Here is a 14,903-nt window from a genome sequence, read left to right on the forward strand (position 1 = left end):
CAGCAACTCTGTGCTGGAAGGGTCTTAATGGGAAGGATGAGATTCTCATGTGGCCGTCCAAGGGAGCAGAGCCTCTGTCAGAAAATAGCTACAACATCTCTTTGTTCAAGTTCACCACCTGCCACATAGTTCTATTCCTCCTCTCATGTACGTGTATTCTCCCCAAATGAACTGGAAGCTTCTTTAGGGAGTTAACTCTCCTTGTTCATCTTTTCATCCCCTGTACCACCTGGACTGTGAGGCTATTTAATTTGCTGATGGTGTTTATGTAAAAAGAAAAAGAAAACGATACTTTCTACTTCAATAATTTTCCATTTGGGCAACACGGCTCTTGCCTTGATTTAGGAAATAATCGCCTCTCTCTTCTTTTTTGCTGTTGTAACCAATCTCTTCTCAGCTTTGTGTCAATGAGGAGATAAGTTTATTTAGCCAGTAATTTCCACTGCAGAAAATCTTGGGCCCAGATTGCCCTGCAAAAGCAATATGTTCTGTTTTATTTTTATATTACATTATATTTATTTTAATTGCATTCTCCATCTGGCCAAAGTTAGCATTAGGCAGCATAGATGGAGGAAAGAAACAAAAAGATATCTAACTATGATAATAACTGGGATTATTATTTTTAAAAAATTATCCAGGGGTACTATAACCTCCAGGCTTGAGGCAAAAAAACAATAGCCCTCATGTTAGAGAGCTCTAGAAGGATTCTAGAGCAGATGAGAGATGAAGGGAAATGGACCAAATCAGGACTCCTGGCACCCCCAAGTAGCCCGGAGTGGCCTCTTGCACCCAGCCCACACCTGGAACCCGTTCTAGGACAGTGTGGGCCACAGTGTGAAGTGATACATGCAACCCCAAAGCTATTTTGAGCACCTTTACTATTTCCAAAGCCGTTTCAGCAGGACATTAATGCAGTTCCAATCACATGTTTTATTAATAAACTTTAGAAGAGACCCCCATGGGAGAGGTCATTTTCTTCTCATTTCAGATCTTTCTGCAAAACTCAGCTAGCAGTTGGAGGTCTTCCAAATGAGGCTGATGTTATGTCTGTGGTCTAGGATACCAGAAACCAAATCCTAAAATTGGATGTCTGCCGTGGATGGATAGGCAGTCAGCTTCCAGGTTAGGATGCTGCACAAGGGGTTATCAGGGATGCTGAATCATCTGTTCCTACTTTTAAATCTGAACAAATGAGGGGACTTGAGGAGAGGGTTTACACATGCAAGTTTGCCAAAAACGAGTGGGTGTTGACATTTCCCCGACTATAATCCATTCCTCTTCCTACCCACTCCCTGCAGTCTATCACTTAGGATAGTTTATGTTTCAAAAAACAAAAACCCATTTGAAACTGGCCTGAGCAAATAATGGAATTTGTGCATTCACATACTGATGGATTCAGGAGACTATGGCTTCCAGTGTGGTTGGACGTAGAGACTCACCATATTCTCAGGGGTGCCATTGATTTGAAAGCCTTTTATCCACCTTTAGTGTCAGATCTTTTCTTCAGGCTGGTCTCAGGCTTATGTTCCAGAAATGATTTTGCAGCTCTGAACATCACATCCTTTCCCCATGCCGGTCAGAGGAAAAGAAGGCATGTTTCCTAGTCTTTAATAAAAGCAAGGAAGCACTTTCCCCTGAAACCCCAAGGAAAAGTCCCCTCAATTTTATTCAGCCAAAGTGGGTCATGTGCTCACCTCTGAGGCAATCCTTGGGCCTGGGAAGGGGAGGATGGGCTTTGTAGATCTGCTTAAGTTTATCAGATCTCATCCCTGGAACAGAGGTGGAGTCATTCCCACTGGGAATGGGGCTCTTCCCTAAAGGAAATCTGGTATGTTATTGTCACGGAAGAGAAGGAAATAGATATAGGCAGCACAATCCCAGGGACCCACCAGAATGTTTAGAGTCATGACAAGTACCACTGCCCTCCTGGAGGTCTTCCAGATGACGCTGGGGCTGTGTCAATGGTCGACTGCACCAGAAACCAAATCCTGGAATCGATGCTGCAGTGGATGGCTAGAACCTCAGCTTCCAGGTTAGGATGCTGTATGAGGGGCTCCTTTTCCCTGATACTTACTACCCTTGATGCCAATTTTAGCATAATTTACAGAATAATTAAAGAATAAATATAACAATAAAAGGCGGAAAAGAACAACTGTTATTCATCAGGTAGGGGACTTGGTGCCCTGAGAGGTCTGAGAGCAACTATCCCTGAAAGAACAAGCTAGAACAGGAAGCTAGATTTAATAGCCAGAATCAGAGGATGTTGTGTATACACAGCTGGTGCCCCACCCTTTTCCTTTTACCAGGCTACAGGGACCTATACAGCCACGAGGAGTGTTAGTTGCTAATAGCTTGAGGTTGGCTCCTTCTCTGGGGATGAACTGCTGTGGGCAGATGTCCACTGCCTTGTCCAGGAAGTTAACTCCTGGCTCCCTCCTGTCCCCCAGCCAGTTGCTAACTGAAGGATGCAGATGTCCTATCCCCTTTCCTCAGGCTGAGCCAAATCTGTGGGGCAGTTTGTGTCCCAGAGCCTCTGTGCCTCAGGCCAAGCCTAGACGTTAACTGGGACCACCTCCTCATGCAGGTCAGGTCTTTCTCTTTCCTGTTGATTTCATTACGGCTGCTTCCTGAAAAGCAGCCCCTCAGTAAATCTCACCACCTGAATCTGCCTCGGACTCTGGTTCTAGAGAACTTGACTTAAAACGGAGGCCCCCTGGTGTAGAGGATAAAAAACAAAGTACAAACTAACAAACAAGTGGGAGCCTTTGATCAAAATAGGCTCCAGAGCTAATGTGTAAGACTCAGAAAGTGTTTGGATTGATTCGGACCTTGCTGTTCCCATCAGAAGCCATCTCCTTTCAAAGAGACTTAAATGTAAAAGGGTGGCTGTATTACAAAGAATCAAGGTGCCACAGAGGACCTCAGGCTTCAGGTCAGCCTTAGTAGAAGGCCGTTCACAGTATCGGTGGTGGCAGCCGTTGCTCCGCTCCTCTCTCTCACCTCTGTACCTACTTCATTGTTTTCCTCTCTACTCCCCAAGCCACGTAGGGGAAAGCACAATTATGCCAGAGCTCTGAATATTTCACTCTTGCACCCAGGAGACCGGACTTGTCTCCACTGATCCAGTGGTTTGTTCCAGGAGAAGGACTTTGGCCCACTTGTATCATGTAAGCCCTGGACCAATCGACTGTAGCCAGGGAGCAAAGGTTTGGTGTGGATGTAGCATTATACAAAAATATTGTAGAAGCCTGCCCTGTGGCCACACGAAAGAGAAGAGACAGTTCTCCAGCGAAAGCCACTGGTCAGATAACATTATGTTGTGTCCTCTATGCCAATGACAGTAACATGCCCAGGGAGTGTTGTTTCATTAACTCTATTACCCTGAAGGTGATTTCTAGCCCTGTCCTAGTCACAAAAGTTACTAGTGATGGAGGCAGCAAACCAATCAGATTCAGGGACACTTCTATTTGGGAGGAATGGATAATATGTTAGGTGACAAAACAGGGATATTGAAAGAGTTTGGTAAGCTTAAGTAGTGCCCAAAACAATATTATAGGTGATGGGATACATTTAAAAATTTTAACTAGTTTAACAAGTTGTTTTTTAAATAATAGACCTCATTTCTAACAAAGGTTTTGCCATCTTCGGCTGCATTAAGAGAACAGAATCAACAGTACACATCAGAGTAGGGGCCAGAGTGTGGGAGAGGGTAGGGCCTGCTGTGCTCTGCGCTCGCCAGACCACAGGTATGCTCAGTTCTAAGCTCCATACTTTCAAGGCCTTAAAATCCTGAACTCAGGAGGTAGAGGAATGCATATTTATTTAGCACCTATATTTACTAGACACCACAGACAGATAAATTTAAAAATACAGTACCCAAGTTATATGGTGTCTTGCCTGAGGGTTTCAGCCCCAGGCAAGTTCACCACAGAGACCGAGAAATGACAGCAGAATGTAATTGTAGTAAAAGAGTTTATACCTGGCTTTATTCTCCTGGCAGTAGGATCACGTCTGTATCCAGCAATCTGCAGGCCCATCATCCACCTCCATCTCTGCCTCCACTCAGAGCCCTGGGCAGAGCTCTTTATATAGTGACTCAGTCAATAATAGCTCATTGGCAACAGGTGTGGCAGCATTAGTCTAGCAGAGGCCAATTACATTATCAAGTATTTTGGGGTCAGGTGAAGATCCTGGCCATAGGAACTTCCATTTTCCCCAGAGGTGGGTTACCTGGAAATACAACCTTATGAGAAATGGGACCAAGAATGTTGTGACCGGAAAAGAGAAGACCTCTAGGAGTAACAGGATAGCTGTGCTCAGATACTCAACAAGTTTCCATGTTGAAAAAGAAATAAGACTGGTCTCTGTTATCCAAGAGGGTAAAAGAAGCACAGGAAGTGTGGAGTGGACAGAGGCAGAGGCAGATTTGTGCTGAGGAAAGAGGTTGCTAATGGTTAGGGGGTGTCCTCTGTGATAGAATAAGCTTTTTCCCCAAATCCTACACAGTCCCTGCAAGGGTCCAAGAAGAGACTGCAAGTTAACAATAATGACACTAGCTACCATTTATTGGAACTCCTACATGCCAGGTCCTATAAGTGCTTTATACACATTTTCTTAAATCCTCACACTAATCCTGCAAGGCAGAAAATTTATTACTACTATTTTAGAAATGAGGAACCTGAAGTCTAGAAGGTTAAGTGACTTCCTGAATACTGTATTAACTCATAAGTGACAGAGCTTGGATTTGAACCCATGTCTGTGTAATTCCAAAGTAGAGATGTTGCCAAGTAGATTCCTGCTTTAGAAGGAGGTTGGATGAAACAACTATTAAGGATTAGCATACTTATTTTACTAACATACTGGGCTTCAGTTTCTGCCAGGTAAAATCCATGATCTACCTATAAAGTCTTTACCAAAGATAGCATACCATGATTCTAAATAGGACCTTTTGTGGGTGGCAAATAAACTGGATATTTTACCTTAATAGGGTAAAAATAAAATAGATCTATTCTAAGGATCAGCTGCAATAATGAACAATTCCCATCTCAGTGGCTTCACCCAGTAACTCTGGCCCAGGGAGCTCTCCCCGTGAGAGTCAGGGGCCTGGGCCGATGGAGGCTCTACCTGTCTGTGCTCACATCGTTGCAGCAACAGTAGGCTGGAAATGTGGCCAACTGTGCGCGGGCTCTTCAAACTTCTGCCTGGAATTGACACACATCCCTCCACTCACATTTCTTTGGCCAACACATGGTCCTGTCTAACTTCAAAGGACGAGAACAAGGGCAATCCTATCGCCAGACCAGAGGTGGAAAGCCATGCATATATGGGATTGTACTATTGAGTTCCACAATAGGATTTTGATAACAGTAAATATTAAGAGTTGTTATTAAGTAACCATGATAATTAAGAATTCCCCAAATTGTGAAAAATTTAGTGTGGAATTCATTGCCTGAAAAGTTAGGGGATAATACGTGAAGTCTCATCATCCCGAAATGTGAGAAGAGGAGCCAGGTTGATGGTTGTCCTGTGTCGCGGTTGCCTCAGATGCCTAAATGGGGAATTAGGGATGGGCTTGGGGTTCTCCTCTTCTATTTCCTCTATTTTCATTTGTTCTCTTTTGAGTGTGTGTCTTTGATACACCTTGCTTCTCAGCATCAGCATTCATTCCTACTTTCTTACTGTTTTATTGGAATACAGTTGAGGTACAATATTATATTGGTTTTGGATGTACAGCAGTGATTTGATAAATACATACTTCCTTACTTTCTAACAGCACCCCAATTGGAGAAGTACTTCCTCCATATAATATACAGCTGTCCCCCAGCCACAGAGGCTACAGGCAGGCTTCTTTCAGCACATGGATACAGCCAAGTACATGACCTGGGCTAGCTCAGACTCTCCTTAGATGTTGACATTTAGACCAGTGACTACAAGGGGGAAAAAAAAACAGAAAGAAAGAAAACAGAGCTCATTCAGTGCCACTTGATTCCTGCTACCTTGTGTAACCCTAGCCTTATGCTTCCATCCTCCCTTCAATCATATGAAAGCACTTATATCTTTCCAGTAAATTCCCTTATGCTTCAGTTTACTCATTAGTTTCTGTTGCCTACAACCAAATACAAACCCTAAGTGGATAGTTTCATTAAGATTTGTTTTTTCATGTTTGTTTTTTGCAAAGAGCTCCACAGCTGAAATATTAGAGTCTGGACCAACTGATTTTAGATGTTGTTCCTAGTCCTATGCATTTAAGCTAAAAAAACAACAGAAGAAAGTGCTTATTGAAGATCAAGCAGCTGACTCAGTGCAAACGTTTCCACCAACAGGAACCACAAAGAAACCTAGGCCACTAATGTGCTCATGTAAATTATGTTTTGCTCTCTTTCCCACTGTCTTCCTGCACTGGCCTATGAAATTTAACTCTTTCTAATATCACAACGTTTAAAAGCTGCAGGCTTACACATTCTGCAGCTGTGTGATCTGGGTTCCCCTTGTGAGCCTCTCCCTCTGCGTCTCTGTATGGAGGAGCAAGAACGTTGTCCCATTTGCCTGCTGACTTTGGAGGAGGCGCTTTTTAGGTTTGCACCATCTCTGTACAATGGAGACACCATTCTGGGTAAATAATTTGTATGATCCTGGCACCACCTCCTCAATATTCCTGGCTGATATTTATGAGTTGAAATATGGCTAATGATATAACAATCCTGCCAGATGGTCAATAGGAACTATATGGATTCAGATATTTGAGCATCAGACAAATGCTCGATTTCTTTGATTGAGACTCAAACATAAAGCCACTTTTGGAAAATAATTTAATTCTGAGGATTCATAAACATGATAAGAAGTAAACAGAAGAGACCAGTGCAGGTAAATGAGACATGAATGAGCTCAGCATGGACCACACATTCTTCTCACCAGGGTTGGTAATTGGTGTACTATCAGGGCTGGTCCACATCTTAGGACTCTACCTGTGTGTTCTGTGTGGGAACCTGTTATCATGTAGGCTGCAGAGAGTTCAACACACATTTCCTCTGTGATGGGCCCTATATTCACTTATTTTGTTTATAGGACTTTGCTGCTTCACTGTAAACTTTAATAGGTTTTCCTATTGCTTGAAATACCTTTTTAGGAGGTCATTTTCATCGCCTCCATGATCTCCACTGCCTCCCTCTAGTAAAGTATCCTTGGTGGTAGTCTGAGCATCCTACTGTGCACTGCTCAGAGGAGTCTTCACTTTACTCCTGCTCTCTGCTGAGTCTCCACTCTGCCTGTCTGCCCATTTTGTAGTCCTCTGAGCCTCCCTCATTTGATTACTGAGAGTGCCCCTTGAACTGCCACCACCTACACTGAACAGCCCTGTTCTGCGCTCTAAGAATTTTTTTCTTGCTCTCTGCAAAATGGATACTTCTTCCTACTTGCCCGGAAAGCTGCCTGGTTTCTACTAGAAAGGGCTGGCCTTTTGGAAGAACATCATTCTAGCACTCAAAACTAAATTTGTTCTGTGCATTTTTGGTTGCTTGCTTGCTTTGTTTCCTAACTTCTAAAGCATCACTCGGCTGTAGCAAAGGCAGGCATATTTCAAGCGCTGTCAGCAAAGCAGAGAGACGCTGCTCCTGTGCAATTACTGTGCCGAATGCTCTTAGAATTAGGTGAGGGGATGGAATACAGAGTTTCATGGAAGAAAGCATTTGCAGACAATATAAAACAAAGTTTCAGTGGAAGAGGGTTAAGGAAGACAAAAAGCAACCAGTTCTCTGCAAAAATTAAAGGGAAACCAAATACAGACATTGGAGGGGTTCAAAAGACATTTAAAGACTGGCCTCTTTTTCTTTAAATATGATTTTCCTTTGCACAGATTTCCCAAGCAGTTCACCTGGCTGACCTCACTGCTCTCTCATCCATATGGAGATCCCTGGCAAAGACCAAGAAGCTATAAACAAAAAAATAAGAATAAGAACCCTGGACATAGAGATTCAGCTTCCAAGCTATGAACCCATCCAGTAAATTATGTGACATTGCTGAAGAGTCACTGCAGTCCTCCTGGCCCAGGTCTTATCAGGTTTGTTAATTCCTATAAACGTGCCTGTGTAAACCAGCACTTCGGGGAAAGATTTTTGGCTCCCCTGTCCCTCACTCCTTTGTTCCTACGCCTGGCCTGAGATGTCACTGTCGGGTCTGGGGAACTACTGGGTCATTCTGCCTCACCCATCACCCGTTAGTGTGAGTATATTTCTCACGTTGTGTCACACACAGTGATTCTGTCAATGGCCCATCTTCTTTCCCCCGGACCCCCATCCCGTGCCCGCACACCGCCATGCCCCTAGCTGTCTGGATTCTGGGCCAGCCTGGGGAACAGCCCTGCCTCTCTGGGGAGAGACTGATTTGCAATGCTCTTCACCCCAAACAAGGAGACCTTTCATTTGAAAAGGAAAGATGTTTTATTTTCCCCTGAATTAGAATAATGAAATATTCCTTGTAAACCTGGAAATTAAAATGCAGACAATACATGTCCTTCAATTTCCTTTTATTGGTCTCCAGAGGTGAACACAGCAACAGTTGTAAATATGTATCAGGGTAGCTTCTGGCCTGGGGTATTGAAACTCGGCTGATAACAATGCCGACGGCGCTGTCTGGCCTCTGCGGCAGCCCCTCCCGCTGCTCCCCACCCTCCGGCTCACTTCCCTTTCCCTACCCTGTTTGCAGTGACTCTCAGACTGGGAAGAAGCATTCTGAGGAGACACTCCCACGCCGTGTGGGCCAGAATGCATTATAATGCTACGGCTCAATTACAATACTCTTCGGGGGATGCGCAAGGCAGGCACAGGCAGGACCCAGCCTTAGAGTGCACTGCCACCTCCTGGAAAACCCTCTATATGGGAGGCCTGCGGTCACTGCTCTTCCGGTGCCAGCAGTAGGGACACGAGGCCGTGGTCACAGCCTCTGTCTTCAGCACCAAGGACCTGGGTGCACGGAGCCGTCTTCTCTTGCCCCTTCCCACTGGAACGCACCCATTCCTGAAGGAAATGAAAAGGTGTTGTAGTGTCATCTTAATTAAAAACTGGCAACTAGGCTGGGGAGGCCCCTGGTGCTGCGACTATGATTATTACTCCTGCCTTCTGCCCAAGGCTGGTAACAGACACCGTTTCCTGTAAATGAGTGCCTGGCACTGGGACAATCCTGCCCCTGGGATCTTTGGAAGAAGCGGCCACCTTACTCATACCATAAAGGATGGTACGGAGGACTTGGGGCAGAAGTCACTGCTTAGGCAGAGCATCGGAGAGAAGACAGCACCAGCTCTGCAGCCGTTTGCTCTGTGGCTATTGTTTATCAAGATTCCACCCTACAGGCATACTGGGATAACTAATGAGATATTTTCAGAAAGCACAGAAAACACAGTTTTTTCACTTAAACTCATAGCATATGAGGGTCAGTGCACACCACTGTGCCTTAGAGGTGCAGTGCCTTTTTTAAAACCACTTTACTGATTACAGCTGGTCAGTTATCAGGTTTGGGGTAGATGATCACAGTGCATTTTGGGAAGATACCAGGCTTTTCATCATGAGCAAGAACAGGATAAGCAATTTCTTTACCAACAGCTTTTCTTTGAAATAAACAATTATCTGCACAAAGACAAGTAAGAAAATATTCTCATTAACTGAATTAATTGATTTCAGTTAATTAACTAAATTGCTTATATTCAACTAGCATCCATCTGAAACAGTAGTTCTTATCTTTTGGAAGACCTTTTGAAAAATCTGAAAATTTATATGCTTTTTTCCCCAGAAAAATGTATATATATGCTGCATACGACTTAATAAAGTCCATGGAGCCTCATCACCACCTTCATCACAGCCAAAGTGACCTTGAAGTACTCAGTTAAAATGCCTCTTGAAGCTTGACTTCTTTCCAAAGCTTGGGTTTAAGTTTGGGACCTCCTGGTTATTTTAGGGCACAAAGGAAGGCCACAGGGATATTTGCAAATGAGCTGACCTGCAAGGAATGGCCAGGGGTGTTTCCCCTTCTCTTGCATTCCCGGCCTCATGTTGAAAGTAGGCTCACATGCTCATCCTTTGAAATCGTGGTCTTGCAGAGGCACACATCAGAAAACCTCTGATAACACCTTGCTTCAGCCTGGCTCCAGGAAAACAAAGCGGATTCAAGGGTTCTGCCTCAGCACCTGTTTGGACTCATCCATTGTCTTAACCCCTGGAGAGAATCCCTAATGAAAGAGGTTTGGGAGCAAGCCTTCCAGGTAGCAGGAGCATCAGACACCACCTCTTCTGACAAGGTCATGGTGGTAGTCCCACCACCCTCTCAAGGGACTGTAATGTATGAAAATGGGACAACTCTCATGGCCCAAAATGTGAGGGGGGGTTGCAAAAGCCCCATTAAAATCGTGGTAACATACTGACATATGGGATTTATTCCAGGGATTCTAAGCAAAGGCTTGTGTCTTTGGCTCCTTGTTTTCATCATTATCATCCACCCCTGGGAGGAAGCTTTTTGTGTCACTTCCTCAGCTGTTGGCAGAGGCTGTGCGGTCACATGGGTGGTTTCTGATTTGCGCTTCCAAAGAAGTTCTCACCCTCCAACTTTTCTTCTGCCTGGACCACTCTGGCAGGTCCCTGGGAACTCACTCTTGTTCTCTCTGTCTGGAACTGAAGGAATTGTTGGAGTCTTATATTTATACAGTACTCTTAATGTTTTTGGAGTTTCATCTATTAAACCTCATTTCTTTCCACTTAGATGAGAAAACTGAAGCACCTGTAGATGAAGATAATGAACCCAAATGTAGTAATGACAGATAAGTACTGGCTGCTTCTTAATGGAGTATCAGTTTGTTTAGCATTTCCTATGCAATGTCATGTTTCCTCTCTCTGACAACCCCATAGAGAGGTACAATTGAGATCCCTTCTTTTCAAGTCAGGAGACTGAGAGGAGATTCAGTCAGTTCTTGCTGCAATAATGCTGTGTAACAAATAACTACAAATTCTCAATGGCATACAGCAGCAGGTACCCATTTAAGTCATGCATTTCCCATTTTGTGAGTGGTTGGCCGCACTAGCCTGGGTTCAGCTGGGTGGCTCTCTTCTGTGTGCCTTTCATCCCCATCCTCCTTTCATCCAGATGGCTGACAGGGTGGGTTTTTCTCACGGTGCTGGTAGAGAGGAAAGCAGCAAAATGGAAAGATATGAGACCACTTAAGCCTTAGGCTCAGAACTTGCATTTGTATATAATTAGCCAAAGCAAGTCACATAGGTGACCCCAAAGTCAAGAAACAGAGAAGTACACTCTGCCCAAGATGAAACCATGGCAAAAGTGGATGTAGGGAAGGGTGAAGAATTGGAGCCCAAACTCAGTAAGGGGTCAGGTTGAAATTTGAACCAAGACTGCCTGGCTTAATACCCAAATTCTTAGCTACTAGGTTATATCATGGGGACTTAACAAAGAGTCACTATTGTTATCTTAAAAACTCAACATGTCACTCAATAGATGGGGTGGGTTAATGTAGACAAACAAATGGGAGTAGGAGAGGAAAGCTATCAATAGGAAGAAATGATGGAAGAATAAGAATTGCGGCAGAGACAGAGGTTGTAACCTTAGCAATAAATCACAATTACCCACTGCTCACTATTTACAGAAGACTTGCTCATATCGAACATCACCATTCCAGAGCAAATGAATAGAATGTCCCATTTTGTCTTCTGAGTGTCTGCATTGGCATGTGTCACATGTTTGGAGACTCAGAGGCACTTTTCAGTAGTAATTTGGGAGATGTATCACATTGCAGTAGCATACCTAACTTTAGACAAGTCAGCAATACTGTGCTTTCTTGGAAAGGGTGCAGGGGTCAGAAACATCAGCATCTGACCTTAAGAGGTGCAGCAAGAGAGCAAAACCAACATCCGTGAACCAGATGAAGACAAATAGAAAGGAATGGGACGGTATCTCAAAATGTCCACTGAGGATTAACGGTATTGAAATAAAATAAAGACAATGGATAAAGAGTAGACGACTGAACACATAAGAAATCTTTGCCTACCAGGGAGAAGATGACCTATTTTCTGCATTTTTGAACCTCAACTCAGTTAAATTGCTGGTGTCCACTGCAGGTAATTCATGAGAGATCAACCCTTGTCAAGACCAGAAGCCCAAATGGCCAGCCACTAGCAAGAAGCCAGTGAAGACTGAAGAAGTGGTCACTGCAAAAGGAGGGGACTGACTCCTCTGCCAGCCAGTATGTTCCCTCTGGATTTATGACTTTACTCCTTTCCTCTCTTTTTTGGAAGTGTTTGGATAACTTCAGACAACGATCTTACTCTCCATCTCTTTATCCTCCTACCTTGAAATAACACGTAAGGAACTGCTGACAGCCTGCTCTCTGCCCCTTGGGCGTGGGTATGCCTCGGCACTGCGATAGACGCCTGCCCTGCAGAAGGAAAGGGGAAGGAAACCCACAGACCAGAAATGACTCTGGGGTCAATCAGGAAAAAGGCAATGAGAGGGAGAGCCTTTCTTACGAGAGAGAGGAGACAAGCCCCCTCTCCCTGGTGACATCTGTGAGGCCCGGGTTTCAGAGTAAGTGCAGAGGCCCAGCAGGCAGCCAAGATCTGAGGGACCCATTTTGGAGAAGGTCACTCACCTGTACTCTGCCTCCCTCCTCCCCCAGCCTTCCACACGGTGTGTCTTTCTTGAGGGGCAAATTCCTCCACAGCGATGCCACCTTGAGACATTGTACCCATCCCAGAGTGACCGAATACTGAGAAGCCAGGAGCTAAAAGAGAGAATACTGGGAATACTTGGTCACTGACAATGACATCAGACACAGCCTAGGTGAGGCATGCCAGCAAGGGGAGGACAGACAGCAGCTCAGTTTACCCAAGGGAGCTTTACTTCTTATTGTTCCTTGGTGGGAGGGCTTCCCTTCCTGTATTTTGAAATTGGCCATGAGGGCTGGGCTGGGATTGTAAGCATCACAGTCTTAACTCATTACATTTATTGAGCAGGTACTCTGGCTGGGAGGGGTGGTCTAGGGTTGACAGTGACTTTTTCCTGGAAAATCAACATCCTTTAAAGTATCTGAGAAACTATGTTATTTGTTATTTAATCTTCCCAACAACTGTTATAAGGTAGATCCTCTTATTATTCCCATTTTATCAAGGAGGCAGTTGTAACACACGCAAATTCAGTAACTTGTCCCCAGATATATAGCCATGAAATGACTGAGCTAAGCTTTTAACCTGGGCAATAAGACTTCAGGATTTCTGCCATGAACACTGTCCTATGGTGTTTCCCACATACATGAAACCTAGGAATGGCTGTATATAAAGTTACTTGAAGAGTTTGTGTGAGACCCCAGAGGCGTTGCTGCTACCATTCTGTAGACACTGTGAATACAACAGATGTTGGCGTTGCTTTGGGGGACCTTGAACTGAATTGTGGAGGTTTGCCCAGCACACAGTTCAATAAATAAGTACTTTGACTTGCTCCTTGAGAATATGGTTTTCTTATTATCCTCATATGATCTTGAGAATATGGGATGAATTCTGAGATGTGTGCAAGGCCCTGCACACTGGTATAGTCCGCTGCTGCTTTTTGACTGACCAGTGTCCACTCACTCTTGTGCCACAAGCACCTGGCTTTATTTCCAGTCTCATCCATGCGGTTTGGGGAAGCTGGTCTATGAGTGGGCATGTGACTCAGGGCTAGACATCAGCATATTACAACTTCTTGATCCAAGGAGGCCCATTCAGTCCCTATTTGGGAATTTTATTGAAGCTGTTGGAAAAGAGAAGCACTTTTCCTCCAGGGGTGCAGAAAGTCTAGGAGATAGGCCTAGAGCCCCTGGGGGTCACCTGCTCCTACATGGGAAGAGCCTGCTTCAGTAAAACCAACAACAAAAAAAAGCTGATGCAAAATTAGAACATGGAAAATCACTAACTCTGATAACATCTTTGGAATTCCCAAGCAGATCCTTCTGTTCCTGTACTCCCTCTAGACATTTCCATTACACAAACCAATAAATTTCCTTCTTTTGGCTTAAAGCCAGAGTATTTAGGGTTCCAGTCTCTTGTATCCAGAAAATTCTGCCTAAGACACCAGTGGATCTTTGGAAGAAGGCACACCCCTCAGTCCTAGGGCTTAAGAACACCATTCCTTCAAAACCAGAGTCTGGGGATTGTCTCTACTAAGGGGACAGCAGCCAACATCAGATGCCTAAACTTTTAAGAGGCAAAGATCCAGAAACAACCAGGCATTTCCTGACTGAGATTTAATTCTATCCTCTTCTTCCCCATTTTGAGAGAGGCTTTTTCAGACTTGTCCCTGCCTCCAGTGCCCCCCTGCAAGCCCCTGATTCCCAAATGTACCCCCCACCCTATCCCATCCTACCCCGTTCTACCTCATAAAATACTTTGGGGGTATTTTTAATTACAAAAGAGTAATTAAGTGAAAAATCCATGGCTGTTATCAGGATCTCAAATTAAAGAACGTGTCTTGCATGGACCACAGACCATTTAAGCAACCAGACCATTTGCAAGTTCGGCTCAAGCTTTAAGACGACTAGGTGAAACCTTGCCTGGCCCCCACCAACCCCCACACAGAGGCTGAGTTACTGGCTCTTCTATTCTCAGCTCCTGGCACATGGCCTCCATTTTAATACTGATCCTTATGTGAATGTTTGCTTACATTCCTGTATTTTGAACTAGACTCTAAGGCCCTTGAGGGAAGAGACTTTTATCTTTTCATATTTTACTATCTTTTACTTAAAAAAAAAAAAAAAGAATCAAGGTACACCTTGGCAGCTTTATCCTATTTATGAGCCAAGGGCCCTAAGTGTGTTCCCTGCAGCTGCAGTATTAACATCACCTGTGAACTTGTTAGACATGCAAATTCTGGGGTCCCAC

At 44.3% G+C, this 14,903-nt stretch overlaps 1 long non-coding RNA gene across 1 annotated transcript; it reads right to left on the minus strand.

Moving 5' to 3' along the window:
* Positions 1 to 1,297: 1,297 nt before the first annotated feature.
* On the minus strand, positions 1,298 to 4,059 carry LOC130684233 (uncharacterized). Its single transcript, XR_008998422.1, has 3 exons — positions 3,980 to 4,059; positions 1,695 to 1,769; positions 1,298 to 1,561 (listed from the first exon to the last, which is right to left on the minus strand). It is a non-coding gene; the product is annotated as an uncharacterized LOC130684233 (long non-coding RNA).
* Between the last annotated feature and the right edge of the window lie 10,844 nt (positions 4,060 to 14,903).

The sequence above is a fragment of the Manis pentadactyla genome, chromosome 6 (assembly GCF_030020395.1).
Source record: "Manis pentadactyla isolate mManPen7 chromosome 6, mManPen7.hap1, whole genome shotgun sequence".
NCBI lineage: Eukaryota > Metazoa > Chordata > Mammalia > Pholidota > Manidae > Manis > Manis pentadactyla.